The sequence below is a fragment of the Onychomys torridus genome, chromosome 23 (genome assembly GCF_903995425.1).
Source record: "Onychomys torridus chromosome 23, mOncTor1.1, whole genome shotgun sequence".
NCBI lineage: Eukaryota > Metazoa > Chordata > Mammalia > Rodentia > Cricetidae > Onychomys > Onychomys torridus.
The window spans coordinates 38,220,625-38,243,446 of record NC_050465.1 but is presented as its reverse complement, the minus strand read 5'-3'; positions in this window follow the sequence as shown (position 1 = coordinate 38,243,446).

The window sequence follows — 22,822 nt, the reverse complement described above, 5'->3', positions numbered from 1 at the left end:
GGAGCCAGTGGGCTAGTAACTAGAAGGAAGCAAATTTCTTCAGGTTTTATGCAACTTACATGGAGGGTGAGAAAAATCAGGGAGCAGTGTGCATTCAATTTAAAGTTCTAGAAGTGTCCCCCATAGTTTTGCAGATTATCCCCCCAAATGCCTGCCAATTTATCATGGTAAAATATCAAGTGATTGTTCTTGTCACTCTAACGGGGTATGGGAGAAGGAAGCAACTGGAGGCTGAGAATTCTCTTTATTAAAACTGGGTGGTGTTATGCTATATAATACAAAAACTGTGATTTTTTTTAGGCTGTCCTTTTCCCTGAGAGACTCCATGATATAAACACATTTTAATTGCATTTTGAAAACAGAGGATGACTATGCACCTGAGTGGAAGGAAAGCTACCCTCTGTCCAGTACAAACTTCTGATAAGTCACTTACTCCTTGGAACAAAAGGGGTACCATCCTAAGTCTTTCAGGGTAAATGGAGACTGTAAGGGCATGAGAATATTAAAATAATATCACAAAAAGTAAACCTAGTGATTTATCAAGGACAGTGTACAGCTCCCTCACCTGTGCCCCACAGATGGACACCTGGCACTGTGGTGGTAATGGCTCCCTCTGACCCATCATCTTACTGAAGGGTGAATGCATCAAGGACTAGTAGACACAAAATTTCTGTCTCAGGGGTTTCAACTCAGCTTTGTTGAAGTGATCTACTTAAATTGCTAGTGGTCCATCTTCCTGTTTACCTGTCTGGATCTGCCATCCTCCTTTCCCACTTTTCTTCCATTCATCTGGTCCTGGTCCTGTGCTTCTTCACCTTGATCCCATAGCTCAACTCTAATGCTGCTGTTTGACTTTAGCTAAGGCCAGTGGTTCACATCACCACAGCTTCTCATGCTTTGCTGTGTTGTTCATTATCTTACCAAGACAGCTCTGCCAACCCTCAGCCTCCAGGCTTCTCTAAAGCTCCTGAACCACATTACTTTCTCAACCCTTTGTAGGTAGCTATTCTTGTAACATACACGCATAGAAATAAACATAGATAGACTAACTGTGTGATATGTAATGTGTGATTCTAGAGGTAGTATCAAAAAGTGAGAGACTGGAATAAATGAATGTGTGTTGTCAGCCAGGGATACCAAACTAAGCTAGAATATTTGACACAATCTGTTTCTTGTTGTCTGACAGAGTGCACTCTGAACAATAACGAAGGCCTATCACCCAGGAGAAATCATTTCCCATAACCTTGTTTTCCTTTGGGATGGAGTGTTTTCTGAGTCCTAGCTCCCATCTGACTTACCTAATATGAGAGAGAAGTGATCCTTATGAAGGTCATAGCCGAGGGATATAGGAGAACATAAGATTAATTTTGTAGCAAATAATTGGGATTCTAGTTGTCCAGTGGTTCTTTTCTGTGAAGTTCTCATGTCTGAAATGTTTAAAAAAAAAAAAAAAAAAGATGGAAACCGAAGAAGACTCAGAGGCCATCAAGATAGTTCAATGTTTAGTTCCCAAAACATATGTGGTAGAAGAGTTAATGGAATCCTTCAAGCTGCCCCTTGACAGCCCTTGCTCCCTGCTGATTTAAAAAATTAATGTAAAAAAATGAGAAAGAATCAAAAGTAAATTCTAGAAACAAAACAAAACAAACAAAAATCTGTTAGAGGAATGTGGAATGACATTGATCTGTAGGTCTTGCTAAAATAAAGAACTGATAATGTGAAGATATGTCACATAGACAGTTCCTCACTGAAGTACAAGGAAAAATAGTCAATGGCACTTAATGAGACATCAGAGAGCAGAACATCTGGATCTCCAAGGACAACCTGAAAAAGTGTAACATTCATAATCAGACTTTTGGAAGGGGAAGAGGGTGCACAACAGGAGAAATAGTTAAAGCAGAAAGAACTGAGGGCTTCGAAGGCTAGGGATGGATGGTAAACCTCAGATCCGTAAAAGCCCAGAGAACTGGAGTGATGGTAAGAGACAGGTTTGAATATCTCTTATTCAAAACTCAGGAAATGAAAGATAAACAGAAAAATCTTGATTACAGCCACTGAGGAGTAGAGTCACCTACTCTCCAGAAGAAAAAGGACAGAAATTACAGAAGAAGCTGATGCAGACACCATGCAAGTGATAAGGTACTGTGAAGTAAATACTGAAAGAACTCTGTGACCAGCAGTTGTCTTCCAAAAGTGAAAGATATGGTTTTAGTATATTAAATTTCCCCAAATAATAAAATAGTGTGGATTAGTTAGCAGCATATCCACCTTATAAGAAATTTTCAAAAAAATTTTTAGAAAGGAAGAAAACCACATAGTTAAAAATTAAATCTACGTGATGGAAAGGAAAATGTCTGAGAAGGAAGGCAGGAAGACAAATTAGGATAACACTGTTTGTCTTGCTTTTGATTGATCTAAAAGATACGTGGCTAAAATAGTGGTGGGAGCAACACAGCAGGAGCTTATTGCATGTGGATGAGTGAAATGAGGAAGGACAATGTCATAAAGTGAAGGAGAAAATACCTGAGCACAGTGTGTTATTGTTGCTGGATCCTAATGGCTCCCTCAAGGGAGAGGGTGAGAAGGCATGGTGTCAGTGGCACAGACATTTGGAGTCAGCTGAAGGCAAACAACAAACTCATTTATTCAATAATGGGAAAGGACTTACATACTCTTCTCCCAGCACCCAGTCTGTGTGGTCGTCCCTCATTGGCTGGGCATGATCAGGAACTCTGGCAGCGCCTGTTGCTAGGCCTTCAGGCAGACTCCAGGTTGGCTCATAAGGAAGTACATTATGTGCGTGCCTTGGCAACTTGTTTGAGCCAATTTCCTTGCCCCTATGGGCCTGTCTTACTACATGTTAAAAAAATACTTGAGGCTGGCATGAATTAATACATGTTAAAGAAAGTGAACATAAATTCATTAAAATTTATATGCTAAACTATGGAGGGGGCTAGTTCTAGATAAGTTCAGGTAATTGTTTTGGAAAGTCACAAAAATTTTAAAAGATGTGCAATGCATTTAATCTAATAGAGAACAACTTGCATGTTCTTACCCCTACCGGCCCTTATCCACAAATATTGCCATCCATCTGCTCATACGCAGAAATTGTGTTTCCTTGATGGAATGAATTTCAGTTAACAGCAAAGAAACTTGGAGGAGAAAGAAGTAATCATGGCCAGTGTTTACAAATGACAGCAGAGCCAGTGTTCTCAGACCCATGGGGCTCATGTTCATGCATGTTACTTGAACCCATGATGAGAATGCTCTGTTCCTAAGTCTTGTCCAAAGGCAAGCATTTCCAATCCATTTCCCAGGAAGTCCACGGGAGAGAAAGAAAGAACAAAGTTCAACAAATGTTATCCACAATTCACTTTGTGCTAGATTAGGTTTTCCTGTCTACTACTATATTCTTTAATAAAATGCTATTTGTTCAGAGCTTGTATTTATTCCCTCTTATATTTTCTCTTTTTGCAAAGCTCTAGTTCTCTTTTTAATGGAACTTTATATTACTGCATATAAATTATACCATATATGAGTTTCACTGTGAGATTTTATGTTCATATAAGCATTTATGCATTTTCATTATATGCCTATAGTACTTGGACCATATTCAATCCCTTATAAGGCTCCAATTCCCCTACCCTCTTTCCTAATCCTCCTTTTTTACTTTTTCTTCCCTAGATGCCATATAGGAGACAAAACTTGTGATAATATTTTCTCAGTTATTTCACTCAGCATAATGATTTCCAGTTTTACATCTTTCTTGAAAATGTTATGCAAATGTTTTCTCTTTCTGATTTCATGATCTTCCATTGTGTGTGCACACCATATTTTCCATAGCTCTTCAGCTGATGATGGACACTTAGGCTAATTCCATTGCTTAGCTATGTGAATTGTGCCATGGTATGCATGCCTAAGCTGGACTCTGAATTTTGACTCCTTCAGGGCATCAAGAACTTGAGACCTTACTGTTTTTCTATCTAGATACTTCCTCTATTTGCCCTACTGGCACTTCACATTGAGAAACTTTTTTCTCTGTTCTTTGATATTCTTATTTAAGAATTTTGTATTTTGTGTGGTTTTGCTTCTAACCCTGATTATTTTATTATTTCCAGCTGCTGAGAATTTCAGGGGCAGTTAATTCAAATGTCTCTTAGCTCCTGGTCCCACTAAGTGATCAACAACATTACTTCAATGAAGGCTGATGATCTAACAAAACCCTGTTATGTGGTCAAAGCTCTGTTTTTCAAAACTGCTTGTGAATAGAAACAGAAGTCAATAGAAAAGACTGTTGGCTAAATTTACTTGTAGTCTGGTAGCCTTGAGGTTTATCTGGATCATTTCAGGGTGTCTGTGGTGGTACCTCTGAACAGACAGCAATTACTAGGCGAATTTCCCAGCTCTGTCTACCAGGGATCATGAACACTCTTTCGCTAGTCTTGTAGTCACAAAACTGTAAAAGTTGTAGTGTTAATGACATTTTTTTTCTTCCATCACTGACATTTCATCTTGTTTCTTTGCTATTGATTCCCACTCATTATTGATATTATTGTTATTGTTATGGTGGTGGTAGTGGAGGTGGTGGTGGTGGTGGTGGTGTGTAAGCATATGCATGCCATGTCACATTTGATAAGACCAGAGGATAACTTTATTTGGTGATTGTCTCCTTCTACCTTTATGTGGTTTCCAGGATTCAAACTCCAATCATCAGGCTCATGTGGCAAGTGCCTTTATGAGCTGAACCTTTTTGTCTCTCTTGAATTCCAGTTTTAACCAGTACTTATAACATCAATTAAAAGAGAATGATTTCCTTTATAAACATCCTTCTGAACTCATATTCATATACATTAGGTAGTTGAATAAAAGAAATAATTTCAGGAAATATTTGCTATATAAAATGCTAATAAAAAGTTCAAACATTATGAATAATAAATCTATTAACCCTCATACCTATCACTCAATCACATACACAAAATAAAATGAAAGTGTTGGCTGAGAAAAAATATTTGATTAACACTAAAGCAACTGTGTCTTCTATAAATATGGAAATCTGAAATGAGATCTTCTAGTAATCACAAAATAGCACTGTCTAGGCAGACGGCTGAGGCCTTCTGCTTCATTATTAAGAATTCATCATCAAATTTTGAAAGAAGGCCTGTTTTAGGCTGAGTTATCATCTATGGTAAATAGTCTTTTAAATCATCACCTAGCAATTACACACTTAGGACTTGATCTTTGAAGAATCTGGGTGAACCAAAGCTCCCTGTTACATACTTGGAGTGGTTTATGGGGAAAGTCAAAGAACAGCTTAAATGCCAGTTGGGCAAAACAAGCAGGTGGGCTTTTTCATTTATCATTGCCATTATTCAGACTTCTCAGGTGAGAGTGTCTGATCAGAAAGTCTGCCTTACATTCCAGAAGTTGAGCTAAAAAGGCGAACAAGGCTTTAATAGTAATTTATATCCAAATGTGATTCACTTAAATCTATTTAACATTTGAAATCAGACTGATATCATCATTTAATTAACTGATCTGACATTAAGAGGTATTTACTGTTAGATTACTTTCCTAACAATCGAAGCTGTTGGGATATCCTTTGGTCTCACTGTTGTTACCTTTTCTATGATATGAAGCTGTCAGTCATACTCTGTGTTATCCTGTAAATGCTTGCTACAGAATGACTTATGGGATCCCTGAGGTAGAGAATCAGAATGAGTGGAGAATGTACTTACTCTTATAATGTATGCTAATTTAACAATCCAGAAGACTCTGATTACCACAGCAGGGGCATGCTAATTTTAATATTTATTATTGCAAAAACTAGACATTGTGTGACTCCTCCTCAGCTATGGCGAAGTTTTCCAAGGGACTTCCTGAAGCTTTACAAGACAGAAATTGACTGTAAAAATCTCTGAAGTGGAAATTCCTGGTCTTAGAGAAATGTATAAACAACACCAGAGGTTGTTTTTATTTTTCCCTTTAGCAGCTGTCTAGTCCTTGTATGATGGACACACAGTCATCTTTCCTTGAGTACAGGCAGGACTTGTAATTTGTTTTTCAACAGAATGGGCAAAGTGGTGAGATGATGGTGCTGTCTTGTGTTTTGTGACATGAGCTGTTGTGATGTGTTTCACTGCATTGTGTTGTGATATGCTGTATTGTGTTATATGTCATGGCGTGTTTTGATTGGGTGGCATTATTACATTGTGTCACATGTGACCTTAGAAGGCCAGAGAGAGATTCTCTCTGCTGGTGGTCTTGAAGAAAGCTGCCATGATTTGAACTGCCTGAGGAAAAGGCCATTATCTTAGTCAATATTTTGTGACAAAGACACTGTGACCACAGACACTCATAAACAAAGCATTTAATTGGGGCTGGTTTACAGCTTCAGAGGTTTAATCCATTATCCCCATGGTGGGAAGCATGGTGGCAGGCAGGCAGACTTGGTGCTGGAAAAGTAGGTGAAAGTTCTATATTGGATCCATTCGCAGGCGATAGTGGGCCTGGCTTGGGCTTCTGAAACCTCAAAGCAACCCCCCCAGTGACAAGCTTCTTCCAACAAGGCCACACCTACTCCAAGAAGGCCACACCTCCTTATCCTTCTAAGTAGTGCCACTCCCTGATGACTAAGCCTTCAGATATATGTGCCTATGGGGACCATTCTTATGCAAACCACCACAGCCATGTGCAGGGAGTTGAGAGTGGCTTTAGAAGCTGGAGCTATGATAGCTCTCAGCCACAAAGAAAAAAAAATCATACTAATAATTCCATGAGTTTGGAAGTCTGACCCTCCAAGAAGAATATATCCTTGAAAGTACCTTTCAGGCCACCGTGTAATGTGGCAAGCAGACATTCAACTGTGCTCTAACTCACGACCCACTGCCACTGTGAGACAGAAAATGAAATGTATGTTACCAAATCAATTACTCAGTCCTTCTAATCTGTTATTCTGTCATTGTTACTTATATTATAGTGTAGCATTATCAAGGTTTTAAATTCATTCTAATTTTTAAACTCAGGAATTCTAAGACTTTGCTTTTTCTATTTTTAATTGACAGAATATATACAGTTCTTAAAAGGAGAGGAAAAAAAAGATATGTGTTATTTTAAGTTCCCAAAGTCACAGAATTTCTTTTTTTCTTTTGCACAGCAGTGGAGAGCTAATACACAGTGTGTCATGTAACATTTGGAACTTAAAGAAATGAATAAATTAGATATGTATACACCAGAGGATACACTTGAAGCTTTATAAGTTAGAAAAAGTTTATATAATGAGTACCCAATGATGGTCTATACCTCTCCAGGTGCTTCCCTTTGGCCCCTCTAGTCACCACTCCATGAGCATGTGAAGGTATTGCCATGATTTCTAACACCAAAGGTTATCTCAACTATTCTGTAGTTTATGTCAGGGAGTCATATGATCTGAGCATCCTCCCATAACAAACACAGACTCTTACATCTAAAGTAGGCAGAGTTCACTTGAATTTGCTGTGACTGAACTACATGAGGTAACCAGTCCAGAGGCGTGACGATCCCATCGGCTTTGTCAGATTAAGGAACCTAATGACCAGTGTGATTGTGGCATCACAGTTCTGACCTGCACTCTAGGGATGTACAAGCTGTGTTTGCTGAAGCTCTTAGGAGCCATGCGAGAAACTGACCTGCCACAAAAGACTGAGGTCAGTTTATAATTTAGCAAATTTCTTCATTGGCTGAAGTGCTAAAGGACACCAGGAGACTTACATGAGGTATCTTATCCTTACATAAGCCTATCTTGAAGGCTTATTTTAGTTAAAGTATATAAAACATTGAATATGTGAAGATGGCAGAATCATTTTTAATATCTTCTTAATGTTACAATAATCACTTCAGTCTAATAATTTCTTGAAAGTTAATAGCAATATGCAACCAAAATACATACAGATAAATGAGTGTATGAAGGAATACATTTTACACTGAAGTTAAAATATTCTTGTTCTTGGAACAGACATTTTATCCAGGAGTTTCTAACACTATAAATTGGCCAATCAGAAAGTGTTGGTTCATTGAGTGATGTAAATATTCCAGACCTTCAAGTATTTCCTCATACAGAAAAAAAAAATCACATTTGTTCATTTTACCAAGGGTAAATTAGAAGAGTTTAAGTAACAGGCCTCCAATGGTCATGTTCACAGAGGTATATAAAATAAAGTTTTCCAATTTTTTTGAAAATATATTTTTGGTAAAATTGCCAAGTAATTAATTTTCAATTAAGAGACTTTCAAGCAAATATCTACCAAGAGCCTAATTTCTACAAAAATTGATGAGGTCATGCATGCCAGGTAGTGGTGGTGCACGCCTTTGATCCCAGCACTCGGGAGGCAGAGCCAGGTGGATCTCTGTGAGTTTGAGGCCAGCCTGGTCTACAGAGCAAGATCCAGGACAGCACCAAAGCTAAACAGAAAAACAGTGTCTAGAAAACCCCACTGCCCCCAAAATTTGATGAGGTCATGTGTTTTTCTTATTTTTATTTCTGTAGATTATCTCTGATTAAAATCAGCAAAACAGAAGATTAATGGGTAAATTGTCATTTTAATTAACAGTATTATATATCAGCATATTCTTGCTTTTGTTACAGATATAGCCAACAAAAGAGCACATGAGATATTGATTTATTGATAGAATTTTTCTTATATGTGATACAATCTTTCTTGTACTTCTTTGGCTGTAAAAATATTTTGGTTTTTAGAAAAATATTCAAGGTTACAGGCACAGTTAATATTTCATTTATTTTAAGAGGATTCACTTCAAGACTTTTAATTTTTTTTCTTCAGATTGTATCAGAAAGATTTTTAAATGAGGAGCATTTTTCTAAAATTCTCAAAATTGTGAATCTTGATGTCCAGTTCCTGTCTACAGCTACAGCGGTCTAATGAGCCATGTGCAAGCCACCATTCTCTCTGTGCTTGTGTGGTAATCTCCTGATTAATGTTAATTAATGACGTGTCACTGTTCATTTAAGATGAAGGATGAAGATGGTTACTCAGCCTGGATACTGAAGCTACTCAGTAACGTGGATGCACATGTGGATGTTGAGTAACAGTGTCAGGCTCCAGAGGACTCAGTGTTGTTTCCACCCTCTGCTATAGTAATCTGAAGTTAAATGTTTGTTTTAGCCTAGACCTCCAAACCCATGGATGCTCTTTGATTTATTTATAAGAGGTTTTGGCTGGGAAATTAAGTAAATTGCATTTTCTCAGAAAAGGAAGAAGGATTTGCTTCATAAATGCTAAAGAGATGAGACCCTTTTTGAACATGAATTTTCCATCTTTATCACATGCTGCATTGTGTGTGTGTGTGTGTGTGTGTGTGTGTGTGTGTGTGTGTGTGTGTGTGTGCTTTCAAGGATTCTGTTACTCAAGGTGAGGATTCTTCTTGGAGTATTCAGTTCTTAGAAGTCCTGATATCTTTTCTTCTTACAGTTATTATTTTGGTACCAATTAGAAGGTATAATCTACCACATTTCTAGTAAAGATTGTGGACAAACCAGAATCAGTACACAACCAGACCAAACCACAATAACAAAATATTCTCTGCTTAAAATTCTCACCTTTACAAAGGAAAGTGTTGCTTAAAACAAAGTAAATGATCCGGGGAGGAGCAGGTATGCCAGTAAGTTTAAATGATCAGGTACAGATACCTGTACTTGACCAAAAAACTTAAAGTAGTTTATGGCTTTTTTTTTTCCTCTGAGCACTGGAAATGAGGATGGTGATTTGACTTTTGAAGCCATGTTTATTAGAGTCTTAGCATAACATTGCTTCCCATCTCTTCTTCAGTCTTCTTTTAGTCAGGGCTGCAAAGCAGACCCATCTTTTGAGGTGTTCAACCCAGGTCAATACTGTAGTTGATTTTTGTCACACTGACAGACATTTAGATTTCAACATGAGCAATTTTTCTGGTTTCTGCTGAGAAATTGTTTTATTATCTGGAATGGGGGTGTGATTTAGGATCCTGGAGAACACCATTTCAAAATTGAAGAAGGATAATGGGGATATTTAAGAGACTGAAGGTTGACTTTTAGCCATAAGCCACCATTAAGATCCCAGCAAGAGTTGTAGTGACAATCTTTCCTTAGACATGTCATAGCCTTCTACATTACAGGACATTGCATGTTTTGAGCAACAAACTCAATAATTCATTGCGTAAGGAAAAGATGCTTAAATGATGTATATAACTATGCTTTATATTCTGCTGTGGATTATGATCATTGTTAATAAATAAAAATAAACCGATTGGCTGATAGCAGGGCAAGAAGAGATTGGGTGAAATAGCCTGAGACAGACAGAATTATGGGAGAAGGAAGGGAGGAGTCAGAGGAGTTGAAAGAGATGCCAGCGTGCTGCCAGGAAGCAAGATGTCCTAGAAGACAGGTAAAGCCATGAGTGTGTGTCGTAACACTGATTAATAAAAATGTGTTAATATAAATGTAAAAAGCTAGCTAGTTAGTAAATAGCCTGAGCTATTTACTGAGCATTTACAAATACTAAGTCTCTGTGTGGTAATTTAAAAGCAGCTGCTGCAATGAGGACCTGGTGGTCAGGACAGAAAACATCTATCTACATGATTCTGCCTCTCAGTTATGGAAAATGGATAGTTCCTGCTTTGAGTGAGTGGGCTCTTGAAAAGCAGGAAAAGAAAAATGATGAATTCATAAAATATATGTTAAGAGTTCCACATTTATAGATAAGAGCTGAATCTGAATCAAATATCAGCCATTTAAAAAATTTTTTGATTATCTTAATATCTGTTTTACTGCAAGAGAAAGGACAGATCTACAAGAACATTACTAAAACATCAGAGAGTGTCTGGAGAGAAATTATCTGTCAAGTAAGATAACACATCTCTCTTCAAGTTAGTTACACTGTGGAGATTTGAGATGAAATTGCATGTCTAGACATTGGTAGCATCCAAGACTCAATTTGCCTTGATATGGGATTGCTTCCACAAGAGTTGTTAGGTATAAGACAGAAGAAATGATTTAAGGAGCATGAAGCAGATCTGGACTAGAAGAACATGAAGTAGGAAGACTCTTACACAACATTCTTTCAGTGAATTCCCTATTACAAAGTCAAGCTTTGGCAAATACCACAGGTTTGTTTGTTTGTTTGTGTTTGTGTTTGTGTTTGCTTTTGGATGGAGAAAAAGTGTGCCAATGTTAGATATCATGTGATAGGAAGTTTAGTTAGGTCTTCAGTTTACTGTCACTTAGTGTCTAAATATACAAACATAACTTACCAAGTGATTACACAGAGGAGAGAGAGAGAGGGAACCCGCGGAAAATTAGCAGCAGTTCACATTTAATTTCTTCTTATGATTTGACCAAATGATGGCTAATATAAATATGAAAACCTGTGGTGATATTTTATCTGTGTCTCCCAATGAAGTTTATCTGAGGATCAGAGGAAAAAGCCAGCCACTATAGTAAACATAGAGGTCAGTCATTGGTAGCACATGCCTTTAATCCTGTCACTAACAGGGAGGCACAGATGTGCCATACTAATACTAACCATAAAGATCTGTAGGTCTGTACAGACAGGCAGGAAGTGACAGAGCTAGGCAGGAAGAGGAAGTGATGTAGCTGGGCAGAGAGGAAATGCAGTGGCACAACAGAAAGGCATATAGCCGTAGGTGTACAGGAACCTCTCTTTGGAAGCCGCAGAGTTGGTGAGGTGTGGTCAGCTCTGACATTTCCTATTCCTCTGATCACTCAGGTTTTAACCCTGATATCTGGCTCTGGTTTTTTATATTATTATTATTATTAATAATAAGACCATTTAACACTTTGTCCTACAAAAACCAGCTATTGGGAGGCACAGTACTGGAGCGATAATTAAGGAGATGTCAGCATTTCAGCAAACAAAATGGAAATGAATGCCTAGGACTTTGAGCTATAAAGCAGATCAAATTATCTCTTATCATCTATATTATTTTATAAATTTTCAGTAGAGATTCTTGAAGTCTTGAGATTTTTCATCAAAATTCATAATCAAGTAGCTAGCTGTATAACAAAAAAGTCTGTAAGTTCTCTGTCTTAGGGTATAATTTCCTTCTGGGTAATACCTGGTAGACCTTCTCTCAAAGTCACCTATGGATTGCTAGAAGGAACTGGACTCCTGAAATTGCAGAGAGTAGACCAGTAAGGTCCCAGGAAGTCTGTCTATGTCAATCTTCTAAGACCACCAATTATTCAGGTTGAAGACTGTCTAGTAGCCTAGACTGAAGCTTGTGAGATGATAGCTTTAATTTGTGGAAGACATTATATGCTGAATTAGCCTTTTAGATTATATTAGCCAAGTCAGTACAAAGAGGTGCCAAGGCCATGTTATATGGGGCTATTCCCATTTGATTAACACATTTTGTAGAATATTATGTTGATTACTAGTTGTGAACAAATCCATGTCTTTGCCCTCTCTTGTTTTTTCAGATAATAACATTTCTCTTTCTTGATTGGAATTTCCACAAATAACTTAGATTGTTTACTTTATACTGTGGATAGTAATAGTCAACTATTTGAGCATCAATTACCATAGGGATTATTGAATAAGATAATTCACAATGAATTGCTTAGAATGTGAGACTGAATTGTCAGCCTTTATAATATATTCTGGAAGATTACATAGATGTATCAATTAATTGTGAGTGACTGTTTTATGGTTACCTATGTGAAGGATCTGGCTTGTAGTAGTGATTAGCCAGGATATCTTTAGCAGATTATAAAGACTTGGTGTCTCCTACATTAGTCATTAACCATATATATCCACTAAACATTGGCTTTTTGGCTACTCTAAAAGGCACTGTGCTGTAGGGTAAAATATGAATTTGTTTTTGAGATTTTAAAACAAAAAATATAAAATACTTCACCAATATTGTTATATTTTTATTTAAGTGTTAGGTTAAGAAATTTTGTTATTGTGCCTATGAAGATTGGTGTAAAGTGTTGTAGACATGCTTTTATGTTTTCTGGGAAAATAGACTAAAATGAGATTGTGGGTTTGGAATATAAATGCATGTTTATTTTTTATAAGAAATTGCTAAACTGTTTTCTCAAATGTTTATTATTAGTGATACAGCATATGAATAGCAGTTTCTTCAGTTTCATGCAGAAATTAAAATTTTCCTTCTTTGTATTTTTATTATTATAAAGGGGACCACAATGCCATGGAGTTGTGGTTTGAATTAGTACTTCATTAAAAACTTATGACATTGGATATATTTCTGGTTGCTTCTCATTTATATTACTTTCCAAAGTTGTTATTTAATTCTGTTGGTCTCTTCTGCTGGAATGATTGTTATCTTATTGCTTTTTTTGTTTTATATTTTTGAGACAGGTTCTTGTGTACAACAGATGTGACTCAAACTTCCTATGTGGCCAGAGATGCCCTTAAAGTCTTGATCCCCCTGTTAGCATCTTTCTAAGGTTGGGATTATAGCTCTGTGTGGAGATGGAGTTACATCTTTAAAAAATATTTTCTGGACCAAATGCTTTATCTAAGATATCTTTAAGAAAATTGTACCTACTCTATAACTTGTTTTCTTTAACTTATTAGTAATTTATACTAAAATTTTAGTTCTGATGAAGTATAGACTATCAGTATATTTTGCTATTTGTACTACTTGTTTCAGATTGAAGAGAAAAAAATTTTCTTTTTCTTTTTGGTTTTTCAAGACAGGTTTTCTCTGTGTAGCTTTGGAGCCTGTCCTGGAACTCACTCTGTAGACCAGGCTGGCCTCGAACTTACAGAGATCTGCCTGCCTCTGCCTTCCGAGTGCTGGGATCAAAGGTGTGAGTCACCACCGCCTGACTAAATTTTTTTATGTGCATATGACTTCAGTAGGATTTCAGTTAGTTATTTTTATTATTAATCCTCTCATATATTACATCCCAACTACAGTTTTCCTTCTCTCCACTCCCCCCAGCACTCCCCTGTGCCCCCAAATCTGCTCCTCCATTTCCCTTATCCCAGAAAAGAGCAGGACTCCCAGGGATATGAACTGGACACAGCATAACCACATACAATTAGACTAGACACATAAACCCTAATATCAAGGCAACCCAGTAGGAGGAAAAGGTTCCCAAGAGCAGTCAAAAGAGTCTGAGACACCTCCCTCCTGCCCCCCAACTCCCCCTGTTAGGAGTACCACAGGAACAAGCTCCATAACCATAACATATTTGCAGATGATCTACCTCAGACTTACGCAGGCTTGCTGATTGTCAGTTCAGTCTCTGTGAGCCTCTGTGAGCCCTGCTCAGTTGATTCTGTGGTGTCCCTGACCCCTCTGGCTCCAATAATCCTTCCTCTCACTCTTCAGCGGGGTTCCCTAAGCTCTGCCTAAAATCCAGTTTCAGGTACTTTAAAAGGTATTTTTTTTACTTGTAGACAGATTCTTTTCTCACACAATGTATCTTGATTACAGCTCCCTCTACTCCTCTCCCTCCCTCCCTCCCTCCCCTCCCACTCAGATCCACTCCTTTTTGTATCTCTCATTAGAAAAGAACAGGCTTTAAGGAGATAACAACCAAACATGATAAATTAAAATATAATAAGATAAAACAAAAAACCATCACATTGTGGCTGGGCAAGGCCACCCAACCGAAAGAAAAGTGCCCTAGAGTAGACATAAGAATCAGAGACCTACTGGATCACACACTCAGGAGTCCCACAACAATACTAAGTTGAAAGCTGTAATATGCAAGCAGAGGACCTGGTGCAGACCTGTGCAGGCTCTGTTCTTGAAAGCTTCCGTCTCTGAGGTTTATACGAGTCTCTAAGTTACTTTTAAATGATGTCTTTTAGAGTTTTCACTTTTACTTGTTGCCCTGTGATTAAATTTTAATTTTGAGTTAACTTTCCTCTTTTTTTTTTTTCGAGACAGGGTTTCTCTGTGTAGCTTTGCACCTTTCCTGGATCTTACTCTGTATCCCAGGCTGGCCTTGAACTCACAAAGTTCCACCTGGCTCTGCCTCCCAAGTGCTGGGATTAAAGGCATGCAGCACCACCGCCCGGCTAAATTTCCTCTTTTAGGCAGTGTTCACGTTCCATTTATCTATCATTATATCCAATTGCAATATTAGTTCTGGGGGAAAAACTCCTTTCTGCATTCTTTTGGTTGATTTGTTGAAGAAAAAAAAAAGAATTAGTTTGACACACACACACACACACACACACACACACACACACACACACATATCTATGCTGTTAACTTGGTTTCACTGATTTATATGTTTATCTTTATGCCAACACCAATACCATAATACTTGCTTATTCTAGTTCATAGCTAAGGCCTCAGATTCTATAATATCCTTTTGCTTTAATTTCTTCCTCAACATTATTTTTTTAAGAACTTTGAATATTGATGTAAAGAAATCAGCCAGTTAGTATCTGTCTCATGTCCCTTGACTTTTCTTCTATAACTATGAAACTGAAAATGGCATTCCTTAGGCATGAATGACTGACTAGGAGTCAGTGACAATAGGAGGTAGCTTTCATCAAGGAAAACAAGTAGCTACTTTCAATTGCAAATCCTAATATATTCTTGATGGATCAATGTGTGGGATGCTAGATGAACTGAGGCATAGACATCACTTTCATTAAAATCGGGGCTCAGGAGGGTTGGGGATTTAGCTCAGTGGTAGAGCACTTGCCTAGCAAGCACATGGCCCTGAGTTGGATCCTCAGCTTAAAAAAAAAAAAAAAAAAAAAAAGGGACTCATATCTTTCTTGCTGGGAAGTTTTTCAGCATCTGGCAGGCTCCTAGGAAAGGCTCCAGTTAGTAGTGTGTCAAGAAACTGGTTTTGAAGTACTAGAGATTGTCTGAATATAAAGTGTTGGTTCATGAAAGGATGGATTATGAACAGGTTACAACTGACTCTTCACAAAAATCACTGGGGAAATTCATCAAAATTAAATAAAATGAAATGAGTTTTATTAATAACCCTTATCTTCTCCCTGCAAAAAAACAAAAACAGTAAACAAAAAAACAAAAACAAAAACAAAAGTACAAGGGTTTGGAAGGTGGAGTTACAAAGGAATTTTTGTAGGATGAAAGCTAACACCCATGTGATCCAGGGTGAAGTTTCTAACAGAGGCAATAAGAAGGGACTGTAAAGTAGGCAACTTGAAGTAACTTTTAATTTCTCAGTTAACAGAGCAGGGCATCTAAGGAAACTGGCTAAAGGAACTTTTTGTTTAATCTTCACAGAGCAGCTCCAGCAATGGGATCCAGTCAGGCTTGCTTTGCAATTTTCGGAAATTCCATTCCTCAGGTTCTTTAGTTCAATTTTCATTACTCAAATTGTGTTGTAAGATTGCCTTGTATTTCACAGACATCTATGAGACCATCTCCACACAATTTGCAATCACTCAAACTGAGATATAACATTACAGCTTACTCAAAGTAATTTGGATAAAGATTAAAACCAAACCCTGTTTAGAACCTCTGGAAAGTAAATTTACATTAATTTGTTTAGCATATTAGACTAGCTAGATGTAGATCCTTTCTAAAATTGATATGCAAGAAGCCTAAAATGTTGAACCTATGCTAAAATACATCTTAAGAACTTACCTGAGAACTCAACTCAGGGAGATATTTGAATATCAGAGACAAAACTTCTGACCTGGTTGTTACACTATGACACATTAAGCCAGCCACCTAAGGATGTTCAGGTTCCCCTACATTTGTACTATGCTTCCTGAGGGCCAGATCAGATTTGCAAGCACGTTGGAGTCTAGATGCCAAAACTGTTGTTCTTAAAGTCAGAAAGGAAATGAAAGAAAGCTGAGTACAAAATACAGTAATTGCTGGTGCTCAATTCACAAAACTGCTATTATAACTCTATTTGGGTAAATATCATCATCTTTATAGTGATATAGCTCCTTAAAACTTACCAAACTCATTTTTCTGGGTTATAAAATTATATTGTAGCTTCCTTTACATGTAGTTAAATAGAAACTGAGAGAGATAAAGTGAGTTTTCCAAAATCACGTGGTTGGGAGGCATGAGTTTTGGAATCAGAACATCTTCACTGCAAATTGTATTTTCATGTTAAATTGTAGCAAATGACACAGTAAAACTTCTTTCTAGGTTCATTACATAAGATCCATTTTCACTAAACAATGACTTTCATTTGTATCAGCCATTTTCTTATGATAATATTCACATACATTTCTCTCAGTCATCTACTACCCTAAGATAGAAAAAATTCAATATAATCTTAAGATTATGCCACTGGTATTAGTCACATGACTCATCTGTCAGGAAATCATCACATGGTCTGTTGTTCTTATATCTTTGTCCATGATCATGATATTATCAGGTATTTAAAAGGAGATGAAACACTGAATAAGCAACAACACGAATGACCCTAAGACATTGATTGCAGGCTGATCAAGCCAGGCAAAAATACTGTGTACCGTAAGAACCCATTCTTTTGTGAAATTGGACAAAAAGAAAAGAAAAGAAAAGAAAAATATTGTCCTTGTCACAGGGATTAAAAACATCACTGAAGTATTTTCAAATGTAGAAATACATCTAATAGAAGCATGAATTATGGGTGTATTTTTTATATACCCCAAATAATGAGTTCAGAATAGTGTTTTGATATTGTGTATGTGTAATGTGTATAAATTTTACTTTCCAAAGATATTTTTATAGTATAAATAAAGGTTTGCTTTAACCAGTATCATGTATTACAGTTACATAAATTTGCTTTGACACTTTTTATGTCCCCATACTGAAATCAATGAATAAGATATCAAGGACAGTGAAAACTGAAAATGAAAGTATTAATTGATTAATATGTACACATGTTACTTACATTCAGTATCTATAGTTACTCTATATGAACTGAAGTTCACTATAAAACCTACATCTCTACTGAAAATTGTATAGACTGAATAGAACTTCCTGACCATGGAGAATAGGAATGTTGCCAGTCAATGAACAAAATTATCTTGGACAATCTTCAGTCTCCTTAAGTAGCCATTTATTAGTTACTTTTGTATCTGAACTAACATATTTCTGTTTGACACAATATTGTCCTGTCAAAAAATATATTAATTACAATAAGACGAGGTGAGAGCCCTTATACTGAGGCTAGACAAGGCAACCCAGGAGGAGGAAAAGAGTCTCAAGAGCAGGCAAAAGAATCAGAGATGCATGCATCTTTTGTAGATGGGTTCTTTTTTGAAAAGAAAACTAAGGGGGAGTGTATCTTGGTGAGTGAGGAGGTTCTGGGGAGCTAGGAGGAATTCAGGGAGAAGAAAGTATGATAGGGACATAGTGTAGGTGAGAAGAATCTGTTTTCAGTTAAAAAAATTGCAATGGCACAGTTTGAACCACCAATGCAATTGTTGCATTGGTAAAGAAGCTACTTCGCATATTTCTAGTCTTTTTTATACACACTATAGGCCTGACTTTGCTACCTCTTTTCTTGTCAGTAATTTTCCTTAAATGCACTTTAACTCTCCATTGCAGGAGAGAATTTGACTCATGTTTGACAAGCTGTATCAAATTCATGCAGATGATGTGAAGTCTAATTGTGAGCTCTTTCATTCCATGAGGATCTTTTGGAATTTTTAAAGGTCTTTTCCCAAATGTTAACTGGTTCCATTTCCATCTTGATATTACTTTTTTCTTTTGGAGACAGTGTTGCCTTGCATAGCAAACATGTGTAGAACCCCTGCTGGTCTCCTGTGTGCTTGGGTTACAAATGTTTCCAATTTGATATCATAATACACTGTAGAACTTATGATTATGCCCAACAGTCCAATTAAGAAATGGGCTATAGAACTAAACAGAGAATTCTCAACAGAGGAAGCTCACTGAACATCCCTAATTATCTGGGAAATACAAATCAAAACGACTCTGAGATACCACCTTACACCTGTCAGAATGGCTAAGAACAAAAACACAGAAGACAGCCTATGCTGGAGAGGATGTGGAGCAAGGGGAACTCTCCTCACTGCTGGTGGGAATGCAAGCTTGTACAGCTACTTTGGAAATCAATATGGTGCTTCCTTAGAAAATTGGGAATCCATCTCCCTCAAGACCCAGCTATAGCACTCTTGGACATATACCCAAGGAATGCTCAATCATACCACAAGGGCATTTGCTCAGCTATGTTCATATCAGCATTATTTGTAATAGCCAGAAACTGGAAACAATCTAGATGCCCTCCAACTGAAAAATGGATAAAGAAAATATGGTACATATACACAATGATTATGCTAAAAATGGTTCTCTTGCTTAAGAAAAAATGTATTACTTGATTTTTCACTAGGAAGAAGCATTAGATAATCAAAACTAATTTCTACCTAATAATTGCCGCCTCAGGTTCTCAAAAATATCAAGTTCAAGAAAAAACAATGAAAAGCTACAAAATCCATTACTGGATCAGTTAGTAAGACTTGATTATAGACCATGAATTAAATAATGATATTAAGTCAGTTGTATTTTGTTTTCATTCTTGACTATTGAGTCATGCTTATGTGAACATTCTTGTTGTTATAAAAATTTCACTGAAATATTCAATAGAAAGGAAATATGGTATCTCAAAAATAGTCTGAAAAGCTCAGAAGGAACCATGTGTGTGTATGGGTATTTTGGTGCCTACCCTTGCAGCCTGGGTGAGTGGAAGAGATGAGTGAAGAACAGCAAAGAATGAAGAGTGATAGCAATGTGAACACACTGTAAAAAAAAAAAATCACTGCTGAATGTTTATACAGGCTATAAAGAACCATTTGTACTATTCTTGCCTTTTTCACACATGAAATTGTATCAAGATACAGCAATACAGACTGCACCCACAAACTAAATCTACCCCGAGAAATGTAGTCAGCAGTAAGACATCTCTATTGGCAAATGTTTACTTTCATCTTTCCTCTCTCTACAGATGTGTTTCCTCTCTTTTAAGTCTTGATTTCATCAGCTTGAGGATAATACCTTTTCATTTGTCAGTCTATCCCCGATGTCTTATCATTCTTTGTCAAATCAAAGTTGTGCAATGTAACTTTCAATATTCGAATGCTGGTAGATGACAACTCAGTAGGCAAGATGAAGGGATGAGAGTAAATGCATTTGCATATCAGCCGCTCAGTCCAAGCCACTCTGCTTTGTAGGATGCTCTCAAAGCCGGAACAGTGACTGCAAAGGATAGACATGAAAGCCTTTCTTCCTTTCAAGAAGGGCTGAAGGGATACAACACTGCTTGTGCCTCAGCACACAGCTGAATAAGTAGCTGGAAATATTCAGCTGGAAGAGAGGTATAAAGGTATCTTATCTTTCTTTTAATGAATAATTTCAGTTGTTCTTTTATAGTAAATTGTGCTCTTTATCTTAAACAGCCATTTTTAAAATTTTTTTTTTTTTACACAAGTGCAAAGAAAGATGTTTAGGCTTCCATTTTCCCTGAAGAATTAACCAAACAGAAAAAAAAAATCTTGTTACTTAGGGCATTTTATATTGAGATGCAGAAAAGCACAGTCTAAATGAGAGATTCAAGGCTATTTCTTTTTGTGATCTGATAGCAAATACCCAATTCTCTAGCTCTGGCAATAAAAATAATGAAAAACAACTATAGCTAAGGATTCTAACTCTAGTATTTAAAAAGCTTAAGGATTATGTAGCGAAATTAAAAATGTAGAAAAAGATATTACTCTAATCTCTGGTCCAAATTTAAGACAGCAATATGTCTGATGCCATTATTTTAATTAATGGTGTAACTCATATGTGACGGTGCACCAATCATGGTTTAATACAGTGAATAACTTTATTTGCCTGGTGATGTCACAACTATCAAAATGTGCCAGTGTACTTCATCACTTATATATCCAACTGTGAACAACCAATTTTACTATAAAGCTGTTGTACATATAATTAGGGAGGTACACAAGTTGTTTTTTTTTTTTTTATATAAGGCCTTATTTTATAACCTAGCCTTGAATTCAATATGTAGCTCAGGCTGGTCTGGAATTTTCCATGCAATCCAGACTAGCCCCAAACTGTGGTCTTCCTGTCTGAGTCTCCTGAACACTGAGATTACAGGTGTGCCCATCTCGTCCATCTCATAATACTGTATAATAACAAATAACAAAAGTTATACTTGCCAAGGATATGGTTCATGTTATGCAGCTACTATACTGTATTTTGTATATTTACCTTAATCTGTTTATTTCTAGCTCTGTAAATGAATTGTGTGATGAGGATAGCATCCTTTGTACATCTTGTACATTAAGATAAGATACAAAATGTATAAATTGATTCTGGGATGTTTACATAATAATGAAAGTCTAATGACCCATTTCTCAGAAAGATTCTCCATCTGTAAGCAATGCATAACTATAATAACAAATTGATGCGGAGTATATTCTAATAGAAATGGGATTGTATTTAAATGATGTCTCAAGCTGACTATAATTTCTAGTAACTTAGAAAATAAAAATCGGGAATGACTAGGGGTTATGTCTCTGTAATAAAATATATTCACGTTTTAAATACTGAATAAAAATTTGAAAATACCTGTTTTTTTTTTTTGAGCTGAGGATCAAACCAGGGCCTTGTGCTTGCTAGGCAAGCGCTCTACCACTGAGCCAAATCCCCAACTGAAAATACCTTAAATAATATCAATAAAAGATTTTGGTAATGTATGTTGGCATTGGTAATAAATAATACTAATAATACTGTTACTAAAAATGAGCTAGTAAAATACTGCTTCTGCTGTCTTTCAATACAAAGAATCTCTGTTCCTTTTTTTTTCCTATTGGAATTTCTTATTGACACATAATATTTGTACATATTTATGAGCTGCAATATGGTGTTTTCATTCATCTATACATATGTATTCCTAGAAATCATGAAAAGAAGTGTTTCCTTAGAAACAAACAATGAAATATAGTTGTTTGAATCACAAGGTGATTGAGTCTAAGAGCTTTCCTTAGACTTGTGCTTGCTCAAGGCCATATAGGAAGTACATTGCCATCAGGTCTTTCTTAGATCATTTGAATACAGGCTTTGGGCATGTTGAATGTTGCATGTAGCCACTCAGCTACATGTGTACCAGATTTGAGGAATGTGTCAATAAGAAGATCTTAGAAAAGGATCCTGAGGTGGAACTGAAGTTTTAGTGCTTTAATGTGCTAGCTTTCTGGAACACCTCACCAGCTCTTTTGAATCTACTGGATATCTGGGCATGGCTACTTCTGTATCAGCCCCAGGATTCACACACATTCCAAATTCATACAGTCTACCTATCACCTGCTTCCTCTACATTCTAACCTGGTATCCCACAGATTTCTACCTCAAAAACTTTTTGGAGAACTTTGTTTTATGGGGACATTTCCTTCTTAATTGTTGCTGAAGAGAATACAGCCACTATTTATTCATAGTACCCAATTTTAAAGATATTTTATTAAGCATGTTTTCAAATATTTAAATACTATTGATTTGATATTGATAAATATCAGCAAACCATAAATTAGGATGATTTACTCATACATATTGTTTATAGATTATAAAGTAGAATTTCCTAAACAATTGAAAATAATAACATTTCATAAATGGTTGAGCAATTGAAAACCTCTCAAAATCATTACAAGAATGAGAATATAAAATATAGTACATTATTATTTGGATGTGTATACACAATGTCTTTAATTTCTTTTCTTATCCTCCATAATTTATCTCTGTGCCTTTTTGTGGTCAAGTGTTTTGAAATGCTTGAGTTTCTTATCATTTCTGAAGTTCAAATGATAGGTGGGTTGGTGGAGTACAGGGTTGTGTT